Genomic DNA, 23,716 nt, shown 5'->3' with positions numbered 1-23,716 from the left:
AAGAAAAGAAAGCTTAGCCGATTTATTGAAATTTGCACTGGAAGGGAAAAAGGTTTATCAGGAATAACAGATTCACTTCGCATTGAAATCCTACCTGAAGCGGATGAGCCCAACGTTATTTATATTTCGTCAACAGCTGACAGCATTTTTTAAATGAAGCTAGCCCCTCAGTATTAACGGTATCATAAAGGTCTTATAGTGTATAAGATTTATGCTTTGCTTTAAACACACAGTACCATGAACACGTATATATACATTTACAGAAACACACACACACACGCACACACAAAAACACACACGCTCGCACACATGTTTACGCGGGCATGCTTATGTTGCACATTAAATAGGTTATTACTCCTACAAAATATACTTTTTTGTATGACTTGTCCGAAATCTATTCCTTTGGATATCATCACATAAGTATTATGATTTGTTTGTATACCTACCTACCATCCTTGTAATATCTTGAAACTTTGTTTTATTATTAGAAGGCGAGTAGTACTACTGTAAAAAAAACTTCTTCAAAAAAAGATACAGTTGCCTTGTTAAATTAGCTATTTATCTCGTTTGCCAGTATAGCCCAATATAATCTTCTGTTCTGACATTATTTACTATTTCCTTCTAGTCTCATGACCACAGTGGCGAAAACGCGTTTGGGCAGATTACAAACCTTATCTGTAAAAGTTCTTTATTGTAACTGAATTAGGCAACATTTATGGTAATTTAGTCTCATTAGGCGGAAAATACAAACGATGAGAGAATCACTGAGTAAGTAACAAAGGGAATTACACTCGCAGAATACATTTATTTGATTTTTGATCCCCCAATGGCGAAGGAAATTTTATTAGGTTTGATTTGAAAGTCCAATGAATTTGACGGATGGATACAATAAGATTAAGTATTTTCTTACAGCTTTCAAAGAGGAATTCTCTGGATAGACACAACCAGATTATAGTATTTTAAACAGTTTTGAATCTTTTTCCTTAAGGGGAGTTGAAGGTTATATTTTCGGTAACGTTAAGAAGACGTTGTTAGTCGGTTAAAAATAAAGAACACCAACAAAGACATTCGACAAAGTGATTTAGCGTTTCGGTACGGAACCGTGTAGAAACCATACTAATTATAATAAAATGGTTTTGTCACATATGCATGTAACATTTCTAATAACACACATACATATTTCTAGTTCAAATTTATTTCAATAAACGTCCTTCAAAATTGTCGATTTGACTAGTTTATTAAATTTACAAGCAATCTCTATTCTTGTACGCTTAATCGTTTGCTGGCACAATAACGAACATAGGGTCATAACTAGCTTCTGCCAAAGCCTCTACCAGCCCGATAAAATGACACAGAAATTACAAATTCTCAAACTGCCCCTGCACTGCTACCATGGGTAGGAGACAATTATATCCCCAGGGAAAGTACAAAAAAATTCTCTTCTTGCACAGCTTTATTAACTCTCAGAGCACTGGCGCACAATTTGAAATAATATCCACATTATATATGTGTAATAATAAACGGGGAGAATTTTTTTTTATTTCATTTTCAGTGCTTTAACAGGTGGACAAATTTGTTTTATCCCCTGTCAGGGGAAATTATCTGGGGTATATAATTTTACTCTCCTGCCCATGCTAGCTCTGCTATAGGGCTTATTTCTATCCGGGACGAGAATTAAACTTTATCTTCTCCCACAGCTTTATTAAATTTCCGAGTATCGCCCATCGTATAGGAGCACAAGTACAAATATCATCCAAATAACATAAACGGGGGTAAATTCTCCTAATTTTTTCAGAGAAATATGTCCAGCCCATAGCCGTATTGCCGGAGATATATTTAACAAAATGTTTCGTTGTTTGCACTTGTTGAACAATCGGCTGTTACTTGCACCACACTTCAACATAATGCATGATGCGTTTCGATTTGTGCCGCCGCTTTGATCGTCACCTGTTATATCTACTTGCAGAAGCTATAACATTTTATGACGGCCGATTGGCGCAGTGGGCAGCGCCCTTCTTTTCTGAGTCCAAGCCCGTTCGATTCCCACTACTTGAAAAATGTTATTGCAATGAACATGAATGCTTTTCAGTGTCTGGGTGCTTATCTGTATATTCTAAGTATTTATGTATATTATTCATAAAAATATTTATCAATCATATTAGCACCCATAACACAAGCTACGCTTACTTTGGGGCTAGATGGCGATGTGTGTATTGTCGTAGTATATTTATTTATTATTTATTTATTTATATTAAATTGCCAGAAGTCATTAATTAACGATTAACGATTCACGTTGCTATGCAGTCTGTTCTCACTAATAAACCGTTTTTTTCGATTTCATGTTTCAAATTGATGAATATCTCTCAATATACCTAAATATATGTAAATTCAACTCCTGACTTTAACGAAGTAAATTGTTCGCAAAACTTGAGCGAGTTTATTTATTTATTATTTATGTACCATAAATTGTGAAAAATTCGTTTTGATTTACTTGTTTTTTCTTATATCTGTAGCGATCTCCACAATACATAACTAGATGGCGCTACAATATAATATAATATTTAAACGAGCAATTCTTGTATATATATAATTGGAAGCTCGGAATCGGCTCAAACGATTTTCATGAAATTTAGTATACAGGTGGTTTCGAGGGCTGGAAATGGTCTAGCTCAGGATTCATTTATATTGGAATCTCGGGAAAATACGGCAAAAAATACCCATTTTGAGAGATTCTGATGCGTGCGATGCGTGAACGGTAAACGTTACGACTGAAGTAGGTAGTAAGTATATCGAAATTGTCGGAATTGTTGTTTCTTTAAAATTCTAAAAAACAGTCCGCGAAAACTAAGGAATATTTTTTTTAAGTCGGCTCATTCGCGGACGAAGTCGCGCGGGTCCCTTTAGTGTTGTTTTTATAGTAATAATAATTGTGGGACTAAGCAAATGGCCCACCTGAAGGTAACGGGAAAACCATCGGCCATAAAGAGGGCAACACTTTGCACGCACGTCCTACAAAGTGCATACTGTGTAAACTTGAGGCAAAGGTGTCAAGGCTCATGTGCCTGGAATTATACTTTATAATATGTCAACCTCTTATTGTGAAAGATTTGTAGTTGAAGTGGCAGTGTGGCAGGGGCCGTTGGGGCAGACGCGTTCTGGAGTGGAGACCGCGAATCGGTAAGCGCATTGTGGGACGACCTCCAGCCCGCTGGACAGATGAAGGCCTATGTTTAGTAGTTGACGCTCGTGGGCTGTTGATGATGATGATGATGTCAATATCTTATATATTACGTATAATTTTCAATAAAATTCGATAATAGCCGCTCCTTAAGACTCAGAGCTCGTTAGCTTAAAGCCCATTAACTCTATATAATGTGTTCTTTCGCGTAGTATGTAGTCTTTGGCCAGCAATATCACTTGTATAAGTATTTGGTAAACAAGTGTTCTGGAAGTTACGAGTTAAAAGATGACCGTAAGGACAACCAATAAAAATATTCTGAAATCATTTTCCATTCTGTCATTATTTTCCACCCTACTACAGGTCACGGGTCTTCTCACTGAATGACAAGGGTTTGGCCGCAGTTCACCACACTGACGAATTGAGGATTGTAAGACTTCACACGTCATTTGGAACGTCAGGAGCACTCTCAGGCATACGGGTTTCCTTCCTTCACCTTTGAAGCAAGTGACATATTTTTTTAACGTTTATTTACACAACTGATTATATATACCTGATATATATACCTGTTTGTCTTACAGGACCAACAATTATACAGGTTGAGCTAGTGTCGCATAAAATTAAACATAACGTTTTATGAAAGGTTTCAAAAAACCACGAAGAAGTCGATTTGGTTTACTCGTTTTATGTTGTTTTATGGGACTAAGCTTGTTTACGCAACTGCTTGAAACGCACGTAACCCCAAAAGGTACGAGGTTCCGGGGATCAAACACGGTTCCCCAGAAAGGGACGCTATCATCCATTCCGATGACGAGTAGAAAGAGAAGTGATCCATTAAATAGAGGGCGGGCAAGAAAATAAATTGTTACCACGCTGAGATTTCCTCCTTTCAATTCACATGAATGTCTGCCGAAATTCTATAAGCCAGCCCTGAAATCGCTGCTTATTGCCGCTCTATGTAACATTACTGATATTATTGCTGAAGGAATCATGAATACAGCGCTATTCGTTTTTATGAAATATGAAAAAAATATCATTCCCTAAATATCAATCTTCATATATCCCTACTAATATTATAAATGTGAATGTAAGTTTGTTTGTTACGCTTTTACGCAAAAACTACTCAACAGATCATCACGAAACTTTGTACACATATTCCTGAAGGTATAAGAAGTAATATAGGAAGCTTTTTGTCCCGAAATTAAGCTCAGTTCTCTCGGGAGAGGGGCCGAAAATGTTTGACGATTTTACACCAGGCATTGCTATCCTAAATACATAAAGTGCTGCCACATTTATGAGGCACATGTCTTTAGAAAAGCAAAAACAAAAGCGGACGAAGTCGCGGGCTACAGCTAGTATACTACAAGATATTCTACTGTAAGAGTGTATGTCACTGAACTCCTCCTAAACGGCTGGACCGATTTGAAAGATTATTTTTGTATGCGTTTGGGTGGGACCCTGGATGATTTAGATTCACATATCAGCCTGAACATATCAGCCTGACAGATGGCACTGCAGTCGGTATGTAGGTTACCTATCTATACTGCAACTAAATGGCTGATTAATTCAGGTACGAGTCTGATTTGATAATTATTTCAGTGTTGGATAGCACATCTATAGCAGAAGGCTATAGAGTCAAATCAATCAATCCTAACCGTATTCGGTCACAGCGACTGTTTCAGATTCCGGCTGAGAGCGCCGCTGGTGAGCCCTTAGATGACTCGCATAACCTGATTTTGTGCTAAACGTACGGCTGCATTCGCTACACGTCAACACACCGGCAATGTAGTTATATGATAAGGCCGCTGGTTGTCGTGCCTTTAGCTCATCGCGTTTAGCATCAAGCGCCTTAAGTCGCCTCAACTCAAACTTCGTCACGTTCGTGTTTACTAAGCGCCGCCAATGTGGGCGGTCTTTCGTAATGGTCTCCCATCTTGCCGGAACTATGGAACATTGCTTCATATGACGATTCAGCAACAATTTATACCGCAGAAGCTGGCCGCCTTGTTTCCGCTTGCCGTCTTGCAGTTCAGAGTAGAAGATGCGCTTTGCAACTCTCTCGTCAGACATCCGTGAGACATGCCCACACCACCGTAGCTGCCGCCTCATCAAGTATGCCTCGATACCCCAGACATTTGCTCGCCTTAATATTTCTGTATTGCGAACACGATCCGACCAGTGAATATTCATTATATCTCGAAGACATCTGATGTGAAATCTGTCCAGAGTGCGGATGTGTTTACGGTAAAGACACCAGGTCTCAGAGCCATACAAGAGATTTGGATGCACCACTGCCATGTAGACGCTCACCTTGGTAGATAGTTTTATGTCATGTGAACGGAACACCTTGTCTCTCAGCTTGCCAAAAGCTGCAGCAGCTGCTCCTATTCTGCAATTTATCTCACTGTCAAGGTGGCTCCTAGATGTTATCACGCTTCCCAGATACTTGAACTTCTGCACTTGCCCAAGTGACTCGTCCTCTAATTTTATGGCCATTGACTCATCAATAGATGTATCTAATGCCATTACTTCTGTCTTCGTCACATTAATCTTAAGACCAAACCTGCGACAAGACACATCAAGACTAGTCATTAGGTGTTGCAGACCATCCGGGGATTCCGCTACAAGACACAAATCATCAGCGTACATTATTTCGGTTATTATGTCGTAAGACACTTTGGTATACGCTCTTAGTCTAGATAGGTTGAAAACACCGCCATCGGTTCGAAAGCGAATTCGAATGCCTTCATTAGAAGTTTGCAGGGCTTCTCTTACTACAATTGAGAAGTACAGGGCAAAAATAGTCGGCGCAAGCACGCAACCTTGCTTAACACCACAGCTGACATTGAAAAATTCTGATTGCTCACCCTGCATCTTTATACAACATTGCATGTTATCATGTAAAAGCCGTATCAATCTCACAAACTTCTCTGTGCAACCAATTTTCGCTAATACTACCCACAAAGCCTACCTCGGCACGCTATCAAAAGCCTTTTCCAAATCAACAAAGCATAGGAATAATTGCTGACCCTGCTCTCTGCTTTTTTCTTGAAGCTGACGTACAGAAAAGATAGCTTCACATGTGCCTCGGTTTGGCCGGAAATCAAATTGTGTCTCGGGCAGTAATTTTTCCGATAGCGGCAGTAAACGGTTCATGAGAATTCGCGCAAAGACTTTTCCTGGAGATGCTAGTAATGATATTCCCCTGTATGAATTGCAGTTCGAGCGATCGCCTTTATTTGCAGGCTATAGAGTATATGTCATCACGCTAAGACTAATAGGAGCACAGGACCAATGAAGAATGTTTCAAAATAGGGTTTTTTTTTGCCTTTTGAGAGCTTACGGCTACGTGCGTTTCGTAAACGGTTAAGTTTCGATAAAATCACGTATGAAAAAGATGACCAGCCTTGCCTGCGAATTTCTTTCTTTCTTTCTTTAAACGAGCCATATTTATAAGGAGAGAACTGTAGTCTAAAACACAGGTTTATACCTACCTTAGGGACAGTTGATTTCTGTATATTATGCAAATTAAAAGAATAATATAAGTTATACCTATTGTGCAGAAGTAATGTAAACACTTATATTACTTCTGCACAATACCTATTTTTGTTGCACAATAAACAATATTATTATTATTAATAATAAAATAATACTGCTTTAAACGATGAGAGTAGGCCTCCAGTCCCTCTTGCCTTGTTCAATGCAATATCGACTTGGAAGTACAGTGTCTTTCCTTAAATTCGTGTTGCAACGAAGAAGGTACTATAATTAATAAGCAAAGCACTAGCACAGTTTGCTGTTCGGTGAACAAAGGTATAGTCGACAAACGATTTTATGGCTGAACGGTACAAAGTGAATCCCTGCGGTGAGCCTCTTGTAAACTTTCTGTAGACACGAGCATTTTTATAAAATATAAATTGACAAAGGCTTTACTCATAAAAGGGGGCATCTCTTTTATGTCACGGATTTTATTTTTATTGCAATTTTGTTTTTAAAACTTACTATACAGATTAAAAGCGGAGATAGCACAGTTTTTATAATTGTTGAGTACAACAATAAATATTCATTGTAAAGTCAGCATCTCCTGAGGATGCCCCGGTTTCGTGAACGTGCGTGGAGGGTACATTGCCGAAGATCTGTTTGGTGTGGACTATAAGGACTGAAGAAATTATAAATTACACCATACAGATTCTCCTGCTTTTCGCGGAGTATAGCAAATTCAGCTTAACTTTCATAGTGTAATTATAGGCACATGGGACTTAACACCTACCCCTCAAATTGATGGGCACAGGGCGGTATATAGCTCCTTCCATGCTCTGTTCAAGGGTTGCTCTTTTTATAAGCGATGTTTTATCAGCTACCGTCAGGTGGGTCATTTGCGTGGTTCGTCTATTATTACCATAAAAAAAAAGTAATAGGTATGTACTGAAACTGCGAAGAAGTTATGCCTCAGAAGGAGACCGCGGAGCGGAGGCATGAACAAGTTCTATACACAAAACCGCTCAGACGTAGACGGGGGGAAAGGAGACGGCGGGAATATGCCGCACGTCAGCTTGCCCTGGGCGACGGACAGTTATTGGGCTAGCTACCCGTCACTATATGAGTCTCCCTACTGTCTAGTAGCCCTGGCACTCGGTTGGGGCAGTTGGTAGACGTCTGGGAAGTATACAACGAGATCCCCGGATGTCTACTTAAGCCAACGAGAGGGACATGCCGTGGTTTTTAGTTTGAGTAAACGAGTCCCACGTAACAAATGTCCTGCCCAAAAGGACAGAGCCAGTCATAAAGCTGTTCTACCACGACAAAAAAAAGGTACATACTGAAAGGACCGCTTTGGTCCTTGAAACTGCGGTATGTAAACTATCTTTGTTGCTGTATTTGAAAGTAAGCTCTCGAGAGTTAAATTTAATTACCAGTCCAAGTCAATACCTCAGACAGGGTGAACTTTTAGAAAGTAGTTGTAGTTCAGTTTCATGCTTTTAAGATGCCTCTTTCGAAGTTGAGAGCTAATTATATTTGGAAGTTTGTTGGCTCACTTTTTGAGGCTCTAATTGTATTAATTAAAAATTCCTTGGTAAAGTATGAACTTCTCTTATACAGAATTTTTTTTTTACCTCCCTTTTACCAGTGTGATGTTTTTATGGCAGATACATTATAAGCCATATACAGTTGTTATTAAACATCGAAGCTATTTAGTACCCACCTAAAGTGGTGTAGAGAAGGGATCCAAGTTTATCGTATAGGAAATAGGGAACTTGCCACTATTCATACAGATAATTCAATGAATATCATCATAAACTTGGTAATGTCTCACATTTGGGTACAGGCCTCCTCTTTAAGGAGCGATGATTTTAGAGCTTAATCCCACTACGTTGCTTTAATGCGGGTTGGCAGGCAGTTTAATTGTGAAACTGTAAAATTATGTTGAAAAATAGCAATCTGCCGGGTTTCTTGCCGGCTCTTCTCGGTAGAATCTGCCTTCCGACCGGGTGGTGGAGTCACTGCAAACAATGAATAGACGTATCAAAGGAACCTATAAACTAAGCTTACTTGAAATAAATGAATTTAAAAATTTTTCTTTATTTAGAAATCTTTGAGCAATAATCCGCCATCACTTCTGTCGGAAAATATGTATTTCCATTGGATATGCTTTAGAAGTTTAGACGTTTGGATTTTTTGATAAAGCTTTCGCATTGGCCATGCCCACCCTTTCCCTACACTCATTAAGCCCCAAGGACAAGAATAACCTGAACTTAAAAAAAAACTGCACTATGAGGGAGTGACCTCCTTATCACAAGAAAGTTGTTTCTCAAGGCTTGAATCCCTACATGGCCAATCAGTATAATTTGTCGTCTCTAGCTCTTTACTAAATTCGCAAATAAAATGGCCATGCGAGAAGATGAACTCGGTTTCTTTGATCCCATTTTTGATATTGTCGTGAACTGCAGTGAAAGAGCTGTAATCCGCTTTAAAAATATCTAAGAAATACCTGAAGGCTTAAACAGGATAACGGCACCGATTCAAACGACTGCATTTCCCGACATCAAACGAATTCCTCCGCGATAAACGGAGCAGAATAAAAATCTAAACGGATGAAATACTTAAATTCAAAATAGGTTATTCTGTATTTTCATCCTACGTCAAAAATGGTTGGCTTTAGTACCCAATTTTACCGACGATCAATAGGTTGCATTGTTCCTTTATTTAAATCTTAAAACATTATTCGTCTTTGAATTCACTGCACCGTCTTTTATAACCCATCAATGAAGTTAAGACCATAATATTTAAAAATGTTTACTTAGTTAACGCAATAAATAGGTACAGGCCCAAACGTTTTACTTAATACTTAGAATTGATACAAATAATAAAACATATACACCATTTTAGTAGCCGGTAATAAATTATACGAATACATAAAAATATAAAAATTGACAGCAAACTTCAAAAATTATTAATTATAGAACTTTGAAATATGGGGTTGAAATAAACACACATTGTTGATACATAATGTCAATAAGGGAAGATAAGTACCCTTATTAACATTATCACTTAAAGTGGTACTATGAAAACATTCGAATGTACTTTTAAGTAGAACATGTAGAAGTTAGAATTTAGAATAAAAATGTTTTTTTTTTATTGAGCAAGTGTAAGATTAAATAAATCTAAATCCGTCAAAATTATTATTATAGCTTTGATTACCTCTATAAATATAGCTTTTTAAAGGTACCTACATTCTTTCAAAAAATAAATTTAGAAGTTTCACATCAGTCAGACTGTAAACAAAATTTTTATGTTGCTTTTCATTAAACCAAAACCTTGAAACATGTCATTAAGGTACTTTGCACTAGTAATTATTTTAAAAAGGATTAATTAATCTAATATAAATAACATTTGTCAGCCATAAACCTTACTCAAACTACTTATAAATATTCACCCATCAGTAAAGTTAGAAATGGCAAAAATAGTCTCACCACAATCTAAGCACTCATATATTTATTGTTAGTCGAATTCTATGTCGTTATTTGCATGCATACATGCATTCATGGAGTACAGCTCCTATTTATAGGATTGCTTTGCCAAGAACACCTTGCACACATTAAACTCGGTGAACAACATAGCTAGAATACATCGTCAAACAAGAGTTAGTTTGCACGTAACTTCAATGTTTGGAACATCGTCTGAAGGCTATCGATATTCTACAAAATACTTTTCTGTGAATGCTCAAGAACTATAAGATCTAAATATTCCTTTACCTACGAAGTTCATATCCCGTGACAACTAACGACGCATAAAAAAACTAGGCTGAGACTAAAAGCTCACAATTTCTACATTTTTTAGAGTAGGTGAGACAGGCTAGTTCATCCAAAAAGACAAACTGGTAGAAATCGCAATTTTAGATATCCTGCTTATTTATTTTATTTATACACTTTATTTGTACAGTACAAATAGAAAAAAAAAAATAATGGATACAACAAAAATGAACTTTAAATGTAGGATACAGAGGGCGGCCTTATCGCTTAGTGAGATCGATGTCGTAAAAAGACGTAAAAAACATAATTAAATACCGCATGTTTATAACTCAAAAAACAAATTAATTCAAAATTCCGCCTGAAAGGTGCTCGTAACATATTAAACCAAAGTAAGAATGGAAAAAGAAAATGCGCATTAAAATAGAAATGCAAAATGAAATAAATATAAGAGTTGTCGGATCTCCACAAAGATAATGCAAAGCAAGATGCTTTGAAGATACTACAATCTACCCCTTTGATTATGAGCGACATCGATAAATAATTGTCAAGGGAATGCTTGCTCTACGGAGCTCGGGAAATATCGAAATGATATAAGAATACAACAAGAAAATGGATTCTGATCGAGCCAGCAGCACCGATATAGAAATATATTATAGGAATACAAATACCTTACCTCAATGGAAACAGATCCGCCTGGAATATTCTTATGTGTTTTCTCGTGAGTGCATTTTTGTCTTGTGTGGGAAAACAATGTGCGTTCCCCACAAAATAATTTCCATATACTCATATATGCGGATACACTAACCTTCTGCATCTTTTATATATCTTGAGAATTGTTTTTCTCGGTATTCTATTGATACTATAATGCACATAACAATCTATATCTATCTATACTTATAATAAAACTTTAACAGCTCAAATTCTGTGCATTGAAGATATTTTAAATATTCTTTGGAGGGCATTCTATAACCAATACTGAACAAAAAACCATAGTTTTTTTCATTCATGTCTGTCTGTCTGTCTGTCTGTCTGTCTATATCATGGCCGCGCATCAAGCTGAAACCACTGAACGAATTCGAATGAAACTTTGCACAATTTTGATCATACTAGGTCGCTTTATCCCGAATTCAACTTACGAGTAGTTCCTTTGGAAGAAGGGATGAAAGTGTTTGACCATTTTACATCATAAGCATTTTTTCTGCTTCAAAGGGTAGGTGCGAGTAAGGGCCTAAACCTATGGAGTACCTACTTTAAACACGCTTTCTAAACGCCAGTTAAAAAAGATAGATAGTCGAAATATGTACTGAGTCAATACAAATACGCCCGCACGTTAACATAGTGCGTCCATATCGATCATTCTCAACGTTTGTATCAATACAGATGCGCGTGGTGGTATGGGGAAGTTTGTTGATAATTATGTACAGCTGCAAATGTTTCTTGTTTTATGCGCGTTTACGCGCAGTGTCTGCGTCACGTCTGTGCGTAGAAAAGTCCCTTTAGCACTTTAGAACATATAGGCTCTGAAAAGGCTAAGCACATAGCGCATCTGTATTTAAAAAATAATATATTATACTCATAATCGCATAATCGCATGTCGCAGAATATGGTAAGTTGAAAACCATCGCACAGAGCACAGCCACACCATATAACAGAGTAACAAGCCATACAAACCTGAGGCGTGTTTGTTAACCTTCATATGTCTGTATTTACACCGAACTACGCCAAACAGATCGGAACACAGCAATGTCGTTTGGCTGCTTCACATCGACATCGCTAAAAGCTGTCGATAAAATGTACCCATTCTTTAAAAAAAAAGGTTTCTACTCTTTGAAAAAATGTTCTCACTACGAAATTCGAAATTGCGAACATGTTTATGTATATAATTCCGAACTCTACAGATATATGGGGCATATTTATAAGCGAAACTCCTCCCGATCAATGTTAAAGGTATTTTAATGATAAAATTCTTCTAACTTCCATCGCTTCTGAAATACCTACTCGCACTTTTACTAAGTTCTCCGCTCCGCGATATTGATACCTGCCTACGAGTGATGACTGATGACATGTTGTAATCAACAGACGTCGGCCATTATTTTTTTTTTGCTCAGGCAGTGTGCGAACATTTTATCCCCCGATTATATCCACAGACAAGGGATAAAATTTTCACGGCTAGCATAGGCAAGTGAAAAAATGTATTCCCAGATTATGTAAACTGACAAGGAATCTTCTCGTTGTAATATTTACAAAAAATATAAGCCGTCTAACTGTTCACTTATGGGCATGGTACCCAAAATGCTAGGAATTCAGAGGGGCAATCCCTTTGAATCGCTCGACTTTGCCGTTGGGCTAAAATGAGGACAAGTTATAAAATTGACTTGACCACCTGCGAAGAAAACGGCTACTGGAGAATGAGAATTTTGGGGTAAACTTTTTTGACATTATAAGTATATTATTTCCATCCATGCGCCCATGGTCAGAGAATCGATCAAACTGTGGGAGACGATAAACATTTTCCTTTTCTCGTAGAGAAAAATGCCTCCCTATGCTAGAGAGATAAATAACAATATCACTAAGAATATAAATACTAACACGTTTTTCATAATAGGTATATGAATCATATATCATTAGATGTATACAATATTTAGCGATTCTTTGTTACTTTAATCATGCCTATTGCAAAGTATACCTATTTATTTGATTTTAAAAATGTTCCTGTAAGTACAACTTTACAAGTGGTTCGAGCGAATTATTCAACAGAGCTCTGACATAGATAAATCAGCAGTTTCCAATCAAATTGACAGCCATAGTTAGTCTAATGGCCCGTCCATAAACTATTTGAAGGCAATCGTTGGGTCGGAGCTCGCGACCAATGGGCCGTAAAGCGAGCCCTTGTCTCGAGTACTGCTGAGTGCTTTAGGAGCATATCCGAGATTGTTGGCACTGACAGTAATTGCCTTCGGTTATTTCGATAAACGGATAACAGCATTACGGATAACTGATTTTATAACAAATAACCGAATAAAATCTTTGAGAAGTCTCTCAACCAGTTCAAAGTTTATATGAAACATAAGCTTACAGAAAAATCTTATTATAACATTGAGGAAGAAGAAGCGGTGATAGCCTTTTCGGGAGGCGAGTTCGAATCCCAGCACTCACCTCTAACTTTATGTGCTTTATGTGTTTAAGCAATTAAAATATCACTTGCTTCAACGGTAAAGGAAAATATCGGTAGGAAATCTGCATACCTGAGAATTCTCCATAATGTTCTCAAAGGTGGACTGTGGGTGGACTACAGCCTAAAACCCTTCTCAGTGTAAGAGGAGACCTGTGCCCTGTAGTGGACCGGCAATGGAATGATATGACGATAGTAGGGACTACTTAAACGATAATAAAGCTTGCGTATGAATTGCTCTAACTTCATACAAATAATATTATTCGGCTAAGTTTGTTGTTGGCTCTTCTCAGACCAGGGCGCGTTTGGAACCCTCGTAGCTTTAGCTTCAAGTTGGCGAACGAAGTTATCACCAATAAAGGTAGGCTTTTTATAACTCTTACAATACCTGTCCTTAAGTTTTTTATAACTCGTACTGGAGATTTTCTTCATTTTCTATCATCTGCATACAATGTGCATACCCTCTATGCACGATACTGATCACCATCCCCTTACAGTTATGTAAACAAATACCTATGTATGAACGCTTCATAAATGCCTGTGATAGGCCTTCATGAATAAAGAATTTCTGAATTTGAATTTGAAAGGGTTATTTGTGTATTAGCTCTGTACGCAGCTTCGCCTGCATTGTGAAAGTAGCTTATAAAAGGATAAACGACGAACTCTCTAGCCCAGCGGTGAGAAATTTAGAATTTATAATTCCTGCAATGGTCGAGCCGGGGGGGAGTTTTTTTTTTTATACAGAGAAAATGACGCATACCACACCGTTGCGGGAAACGGAGGAGTTATGTGGAACTTGCACCCACTAAAAACTATGTGTGTCCCTCGATAGACCTATAAGTGAGAGCTCGGGATTCACTTGCGTATTCACCGCACTAAACGGCCGTGGCCAGTTTCCACCCAAACACGTTCCGCCCAGCGATTTAGCGGCCTGGTACGATGTCGCCTAAAAACCGATTAGGTATTATAAACTGTCGTGCCCCTATTAGGTTAACCCACTGCCATCTTAGATTGCATCAACACTTATAAAGTGAGATTGCAGTCAAGAGCTATAGCTAGATAGTCTATTTTTTACACAAAATATCGTCTGGGTCATTCTACTTACTAGCTTTTTGTGATGCCACGTGCAAGCCAACGAATTATATCTCTTGTTTATCATCAACATTATTGTCATAATCATCATATCAACCCATTACCGACCCACTATAGGGCACGGATCTCCTCCCACAATGAGAAGGTTTTAAAGTCGTAGTCCACCACGCTTGCCGAGTGTGGATTGGTGGACTCCACGTGCCTTTGATAACATTATGGAGAACTAACTCTCAGGGTTTCCCCACGATATTTTAATTGCTTAAATCGCACATAACTTAGAAAAGTTAGAGGTGCGTGCTGGAATTTGAACTCGGGCCCCCGTAAGTGAAGTCGAAGTCCTAACCACTGGACTTTAACCGGTCATCAGTCATTTAGATCTATCGTTCGCAATGGCAAAATTACATGTTTGTGGACGGCAGTTTTACACAAAAAGTACCGTCAATAATTCAAATATCATTCCAAATATTCATATTCAAATTCAAAAATGATTTTTTCATTTATCACAGGCACTTATGAAGCGTTCATACATTTAACATGTTAACACTAATGTTTGGTGATGGTGATAACTGCGTTCGTTAACTTAAAACTAAAGCTGGGAGAGTTCCAAACGCGCCCTGGTATGAGAAGAGCCCACAACAACCTTATCCAGGTTATTTGTTTTTATCATCCTCGCACAGTAGATTTAATGTCTAGCTATGAAGTTCAATTCATTCCCAACCTTTTCCATCATACATGTACTCCTTAATATTATAATTAGAAAATAAACTGTTCCCCTTTAAGCATAATTAAAAACAAACACGAAAGATTTTCTATATATGTAGCACTTTGGAAATTCTGGAGCAATCTATTCCAGTTTACTTATCTATTGTCTCTCCGAGACGCAGTGAGCTCATTTTAAAATACGCCGTCGGAGCTGTCTCAACAATTCAAATAGGAAGAGCCGAGGACCTCGGTCGTAGACTTGTGGAGTCAGCAAAACAAATTGCAACAACAATTCTGCATTCAAATGTGTTTTAATAATGTGTTTTGACGACGGTGAAAAACCCCGAGTTCGATTTTCCGCGATGGTTATTTGGGAAGTTATAATTTGTGAATGTCCTATAGACTTCGGTGGGAGGATTCGGCTAGTTACCGCCCTACTGACAAAGACGTGCCGCTAAGCGGTTTAGCGTTCCGATACGATTTTGCGTAGAAACAGACTTCAACAAGTTAGCGCGTTACCATCTTAAACTGCGTCGTCACTTACTAGCAAGTGAGATTGCAATCAAGCTAACTTTAAGAGGAATAGTTAAATAAAAATGATAGTAATACAATTATGATGTGCATTAACGAATGTTATCATGATAATGTCAATAACATAGCCACTGGCTTAAACTGCTCTCCGCGCCGCGTTATGTCCGTTACCACCGATTTTACAACTTCTTTTATGTATATTACTCATAAAAATATTCATCAGTTATCTTAGTACCCATAACACAAGCTACGCTTACTTTGGGGATTAGATGGCGATGTGTGTATTGTCGTAGTAAAAAAAAAAAAACTTCGGCAACCCAATAATCGAACTGAGGACCTCGTGGTTTGAAAAATCACAATACTTGACAATTCATGGCTTTCTAGATGCACGAGGCAGCTCGTTCATCATAGATAATATATTAAATCATTCAAAAATATTACCCTGTTTTGAATATATTAGGTTAATGTTAGTTAGAGATGTGCATAATTTAGTTCGCAACTGTTTGGAATTCAAATCGCACTAAGAGCTTTAGCAGCCAGCTCTCCTCGAGTTTGCAAATTAAAACATCAACGGGGTACATTTTAATCGCCTAATGTACGACTGTTCCGACTGATCCGAGTCTTAACTTTCCATACTAAAACAACTGAATAAAGAAGATAGTATATATAGTAGACTTATGGCCGTTTTTACTAAACCTAAGTTGCCTAACAGAAAAATTTATATTGCTGGTCATGAGATTCCTTGGCCCAAATCGATGAAATATCTGGGTGTGACTCTTGACAAGAAACTCAATTGGACGGAGTATCTATGTAATTCAAGAATCAAAGAGCTTAAAGTACTAAGCCCTTATAAACCGATTCTTATAAACCGAAAATGAAATCTAAGTCCAAACACCAAACTTAAAATATACACTTCACTAGTAAGACCTCGCATCACTTACGCATGTCCGGTGTGGCGTAGTACGCGTAATTTGAATTATACGAAACTACAAGTAGTGCAAAATAAAGAATTAAAATCCGCTTATAATACCTCTTCCCGAACCAATGTTTCGTCCATACATAATCGTATAAAATTACCTACCTTGAAAGCTTTCATACTGGGGCAATCCAAAAAATTCTATATAGTTTGTAATATACAAAATAAAAATTCGCTTGTGTCTACAATTGACAAAAGCCGGTATAAAGTCTTATCATATATCGATAAGTACAATCGATACCGACTACCACATCACTACTTCCTTGACGACTGAGTGAATTCTTTGTACGTAACTGTTGCATAGTTCCGAGTTCTACCCTCGTTTAAATCATAAATATAGGATTAAGCAATTAAATGCGTTTAATTTTATTAATAAACGTGCGTATGTACTAAGTTCTACGTATAACAAGTTATTATCATCTGTTATGCGGCTCAATGAGTTGTTAAAAATGTTTAGTTTATATGATGTAAAGTTTTGAAAAGGTGTTGTAACCTGCTAAACTGTAAGTAATAGATATATTATTTATTTGTTTAACCTAGGCTAGTCACTAGGATATGAACTGTAATACAATTATTTAATTAATAAAGATATTTTTAAAATAAAAACAAAACTGAACCTAGGAAACATTGGGGAAGATTCGAAAATAGAAATGAATCAACTTCAGTCGCCTAAGCCTTTAAGAGTTTTCTTTTCGGAGAACAATAAAAATTGCTGTATAACATTCTTATAAATGGTTTTTTGAAGACAGCTATGTCTTTTCACTGTAGAACCTTAACGGTTAGTCTCACTCGGTAGAGAAAAATTGTTAAGGCTTATTATTACCTACTCAACTGAATACTGACTTATATACTCAAATACAAAGGCAGTCCGCCTTGGACTCACTGCTGGTATGTTATAGATATTTTCACACCCTCAGATTTTTGTAAATCCAGATTAAACCATAGTACTTGTATCTCTTGTACCAAGAAAATGCGTATAGTTTTATGTCGTCTATCCACCGTGGGGGGACTACAATCGGTGTTCTTCAGTCGCTACTCCAGCACCTTGGGACCCTAACCTCCATTAGATTTTCGAGATAAGTGCCCCATCCTTTCGCTGATCTCTGTAAGTTACTCTGTTCTTTTTGTTATAGAACTCAGATATCTGATTTAGTGATAGGTAGGTATCTATAATAGAGAACATAATATACATTTAAATACGGTTGAAAACTCTAGTTCTCTTTCAAGATTATTTGGGCCGTTTTTTGTAATTTTTTTCACCTAGCGTAATTACACGCTGTCCATTGCCACATAAGCTTCGCATTTCGTTGAGCTATCATGATTCTGGTTCTTCTACAGAACACCTTTTTTCGTTTTTGACCTTGCATCCAGTTATAAATATCCTCCCAATGTCAGTTTCTACGTATATCGAAATAATATCACGTATAATAATTAACAATTAGCACTTCGCCCGCTTGCTCTAATAATTAAATGGAATAATATTCTACCTGAGCTGCGTTGAAATGATTATTAATGTCCTGCATAATTAGGGCTTGGGTGAGCAAAGGGTTATTTATGTTCATATATAATGAACTAGCGACCCGCCCCGGCTTTGGACGGTTAAAGCAAAGCTACTAGTGACCATGATTTGACGAAGGTCCTTTAATTTCCGAACGACGGAATCTTCTTCCTACCTCGCCTTTTGACAACAGAACAGCCAAAAGACACAGGTTAACATCCAATCAGCACTTTTCTTTTCTGATAAAGAACTGCTTTTTGAAGTGAAAATTCTTTAGAGTCGTTGTGATTTCAAACTCGATGAAACGAAAAAATTGGTAAGTCCATAGAGACAGAAACATAATTTTTTTTTTTATGTTTAAAGACGAGCGCTTGACTGCAATCAGACCTGATGGTAAGCGATGATGCAGCTTAAGGTGGAACGCGCTTGCCTAGAAGATGACTATTTACTCTTGATTTGAAGGTACTCATATTGTAGACACTGGGGAAAATGTAAAGGATTCAGCCGGCGACAGAATGAGATAGAACACATTAGACGTTCTCGGACTCCCATGTGTTTTGCGCCTGCGTCTTAGAAAGTTTTATTATAAGTGTGTTGATAGTTGATTGTTTTCTACTCCTTGATAAATTGATTTTAAAATTATGCCAAAAACTAAAGTTGAAAAAAAACGTGAATACTGGCGGAAAAAAAATGAAAATAAAATTTAAAAAATTCTACCGTGTGTGACTTGCACACTCACACACTTTTCTTTTTCATCATTACAACTATTAATTGATGGGTCAAGCAGGTAGTCCACCTGATGGTCAGTGGAAAACCATCGCCGTAAACAGAGCTACACTTCCCAGCCTCCAGGTCATACAAGGAGCAATTCCTGCAAAGTGTTGCCCCGTGCCGATCACGCCCTGCAGACCGGAACACAGTATTGCGCTATGCTGCTTAGCGGCAGAAATACTAAAGGTGGTAGTACCCTTTCGCAGTTTATTTATTTATACACTTTATTTGTACACCACAAATAGGAAAAAAAAACAATGGACACAACAAAAATAAACTTAAAGAGTAGGATACAAAGGGCGGCCTTATCGCTTAGTAGCGATCTCTTCCAGGCAACCTTAGGATTAGGAAAGCCTAGGGAAACCGATTGGTGGGGTGTATATACATACTTACGAACAGTAACACACTAATACTTATAAAGATTACACACATGAAATACTAATAATAATAAATAAAAAAAATAATAAACTAATATATACTTAAACATACTTAAACACAGTTTCCGTACCTTCAAGAAAATAATGCCTAGGCATTTTTACGCAAGATAATTGTAACCTAGTTTTAGTTACGCTTGCCAAAAACCCTACATTCTATACACATCAACGGCTGATCGGATTTGTATGTAGAACACGATACATTTCGTCCCGGAAAAAACATTTTAGTCCCACGGGAAAACCGAATATATTTCACTCGGACGAAAACTTACGACGTAGATATGTCATGTCATGATCATGACATATGACGCCCCACCTTGACAGATCTTGACACATAATGTCACCCCCCGCCTTCTATCCTATCCTTTCACATGTCACGTAAGTCATGTAATTAATGAAAGGCACGCAGCAGGTGTTTCCATGCCTAACATCTTGTAAGGATAAAAAATTAAAAAAAAAGGGAAAGGAAAAGGAAATATCTTCCGCTGCTCTCTACGAGTAGCGGCGTCGTAACGAATGCAAATGGCGGCCCAATACAGTTTTGACTTAATATTAATTGTAAATAGTTTATCGATAGTTGGGCAAAAAATTGGTTGTCTGTAAAGTCGGCTTACTGACGATAGTTGAACGTCGAAAAAAAATACTGATGGAATGGTTGCATTTTTCAAAAGAAAATTTTAATTTTATTTGTTTGATAGATATTATCGTTGCTATAAACAACTGACACCACATTCACTTTTCACTGCACTTCATCCTTGCCGAAAACATGTAAATGTATTATTGTATAGAGGCTGTCAACGCGAACGCATCGCTCACTCAAGTAGGAGAGAGACAGATGTCGAACGCGGAGGCCGACTGTGCCTCTTTGTCGCTCGTTCCGCGCTCTCGCTTACACTTCAAGCCTTTAATTGAACGCCTCAGAGCGAGGTAACTCCGCATACGTCATGTTTTTTCGTGCGTGCAGCCGGCTCCATCGAATTATAAGACGTTGTCACGTCAATAAATAAATATACTACGACAGTAAACACATCGCTATCTAGCCCCGTAGTAAGCGTAGCTTGTGTAATGGGTACTAAGATAACTGAGGAATATTTTTACGAATAATATACATAAATACTTACAATATCTATACATATAAACACCAAGAAACTGAAAAACATTTATATTCATCACACAAAAATTTTCCAGTTGTAGGAATCGAAACCACGGCCTTAGACTCAGAAAGCAGGGTTACTTATGACAATAATACTTAAAGGTGCATCATCCTTTTCTTTTCGACATTCTTTCAACTGCCTAAACGATATGGTGCGTTTTATCTAGTATCTACTAATTAGTCGTAATTCTTCAAGAATATGTTTTTCCCTTGTCAATTCTGGTTTCTCCGTTGGGCCTAGTAACCTTGAATTATCGACATCGATATGACTTGCGGTTTTTTCCACAGATTGCACCACAAACAAATTGGAAATGCCGAGATGTCATGTTCCCGAACTCCGAAGTGCAAATTTGTAATTAAATTTTTAGTGCCTCTGTTTTCAGAACACCTCGATTGGTCGCGAGTTTACACCGTAGGCGAATTTGATTGATATTTTTAGAACCAAAGGTTCCAGTAACCAGTTGTTATAGTTGTTACAATATTTATATTTACATACTAGCGGACCCTCGCAACTTTGTCCGCTTATGCCTCAATCGTGAAGCCGGAATAGATATGATCCTAACATCATAATCATTGTGGCTAGCTATGTAACTACTATTATTTTACGTGGTATACTGAGTTTGTGAGTTGTCATTATTTCAGTTGATACATAAATCCATCCATACATCCATCTTCACAAACTTTCGCATTTAAGATAATATTAGTAGTATGGTACGCATGCATTCCGACATGCTGTTATTTGTGAAGAGTTATGTCCATTATCTCCGACAGTATATATCAGATCCTTATTAAAATTAGACAATACATGCTTGATAGAATACACTTTCAAATAAAAAAAGACACAAACAAAAATTAAATAAAAATCTGTTTCGGACTCAGTATCGATTATAAAGCATCCCCCGGTCGATTTTTTTTTAAATATATTACATGTACCGAAATATTCCAGTTACAGTTTTATTATAATTATAGATTTTAACATATTCGTATAAGTGGTCTCTGTACCTCTTCACTGGCTACTTATTTTGTGTTAAAGATAAAATTGCCCGTTCACACGACGTTTTACTCGTGATTTACCCTCCGCGCAGCTCTTTATCTTTTATCTTTTTATATCACCCAATCATTCCTTAAGTAGGGAGAGGCATGGTTCTTCCTTAAAGGTTTCAAAAACAGTGTTCCTCGGATAATACATAATACTCATAACAACTTTAAACCCACCCCAAAATGCAATCCCCACCTTCTCACAGAGAATGAACCATTGATAATAATTTTTATATTTAGATACACGCCCAAACAAATGTAATTAGGACATATTTAACGATAATTTTTTTAAATTATTTGTATACGTTGTGAAATCTGTAATAAGCTGAACATTCACTATAGCTCACAACAGAAGATGGCATTGGTCTGTAGTTAGCTGGGTCGAAGTGATCGCCTTTTTTTGGACATAGGACTAATGTAAGGAACACATTAGTCCTATGTCCAAAAAAAGGAACAGGAAATAGAGGAAGAACAGTGCTGAAACAGACGCGTCAGAACTCAATTCTGCAACACATTTTTTCAGAACTGTTCAGATCGGTGTTCAGGCTTATTCTTGAAGTCGCAGGATATTATCTTCCACGTCAACAAGGCGAGTTGGCCAGATTCACTCACTTTGTTGACGTCAATACAGAACATGACTGTTATGACTGAACAACTGAATAACTGCAACAACCCAGCAACCCAGCGGAGTCAGGCAAAGTCACTGGCGGTCCTCCTTAAAAATAATGAAGGCTAAAATGCTACGAAATCACACGAAGATCACGAATGCGTGAAGAAGATACTGTAAATGATAAGAAATACTGAATTTTCATTTCCAGATCAATAGTTAAGTGTAAATAGGAACCTATTATTGACAAAGACCGCCTACGGACGTTGCGAATGGATCTTTTATGAGATCGTAACGGCATAAAGCATATTTTTTATTTAATAAGTATTCGTTAAGGACGCCACAGCGGTGTCCCTTTGTTGTTTAATACGATTATACATATAAAATGGGAAAACCTTTATGCTCTTTGTTTGGTAAAATGTAAACGAAATGGAAAATAAAACGAAAAACAGAGTTGGGTGAATATACTTACTTTTACTATTGTGTGAACTGGTTTTTTTCAATGCGAATTTACTTGATGTCCATCTAATATAGATCATTATTTGTCTCTTACAGCCGAACATCGCTGAAGCGGATAATTTTAAGTGTGTAATTTTAATTATTTATGTATTTCATATAAATTGAGGATGTTATATGTTATATATATTATAGTTATATTTATATATATATATATATATGTATATATATATGTATATTTTATTTATGTATTTGTATAATTTTAAAACTTATTTATTGCACCACCCACCTCTTTTCTATGTTTTTTCCTTTTACGCCATTGGTTGCCTGGAAGAAATCGCTATGTAGCGATAAGGCCACCAAATTGTACTCGCTTTATATGTATTTATATCTTTGTAACTACTTTTTTTTCTTTGGTGTACAATAAAAGTGTATTCGTTCATTCATTCATTCATACATCGATAGATGATACAGTCTTTATTTTAGCTGTAACTCCCAGTATTGATCATGTCTCCCTGAAAGATGCGTTTCGTCCCACAAAAGCGCACGTCCTTGTTCCCAAGGAACCAGTGTCAATCCATCAGGTCTCCTACCATCATACCTTACTGCTAATGGCTCAATGAGAGCAGTAATATCGATGGAGGCAAGAGCCATTATGATCATATCATTTTGAGCCATGCTAAAATAAACCACCGTCGCAGCGCTCCTTGGGCATGTTAGAATAACATCATAACAGAACACTTTTGGATAGAAGCACGCGTTACTTTGCGTAAGTCCATGATATGCAATGAACATTAAGCTTTATATGCCCCTTTATACTCCGCGAAAACCAAGATAATTTGCTAAATAAGTTACTCC

The 23,716-nt window shown here is 37.3% G+C and overlaps 1 protein-coding gene across 1 annotated transcript in view; it reads right to left on the bottom strand.

Moving 5' to 3' along the window:
* The window catches only part of LOC120624052, a 208,219-nt gene that overhangs the window by 80,397 nt on the left and 104,106 nt on the right, over positions 1–23,716 (bottom strand). The gene's annotated exons all lie outside the window — the stretch shown is intronic.

The sequence above is a fragment of the Pararge aegeria genome, chromosome 1 (genome assembly GCF_905163445.1).
Source record: "Pararge aegeria chromosome 1, ilParAegt1.1, whole genome shotgun sequence".
Taxonomy (NCBI): Eukaryota; Metazoa; Arthropoda; class Insecta; order Lepidoptera; family Nymphalidae; genus Pararge; species Pararge aegeria.
The sequence above is the reverse complement of the archived record's forward strand: the minus strand, read 5'-3'. Positions and strand labels throughout refer to the sequence as shown.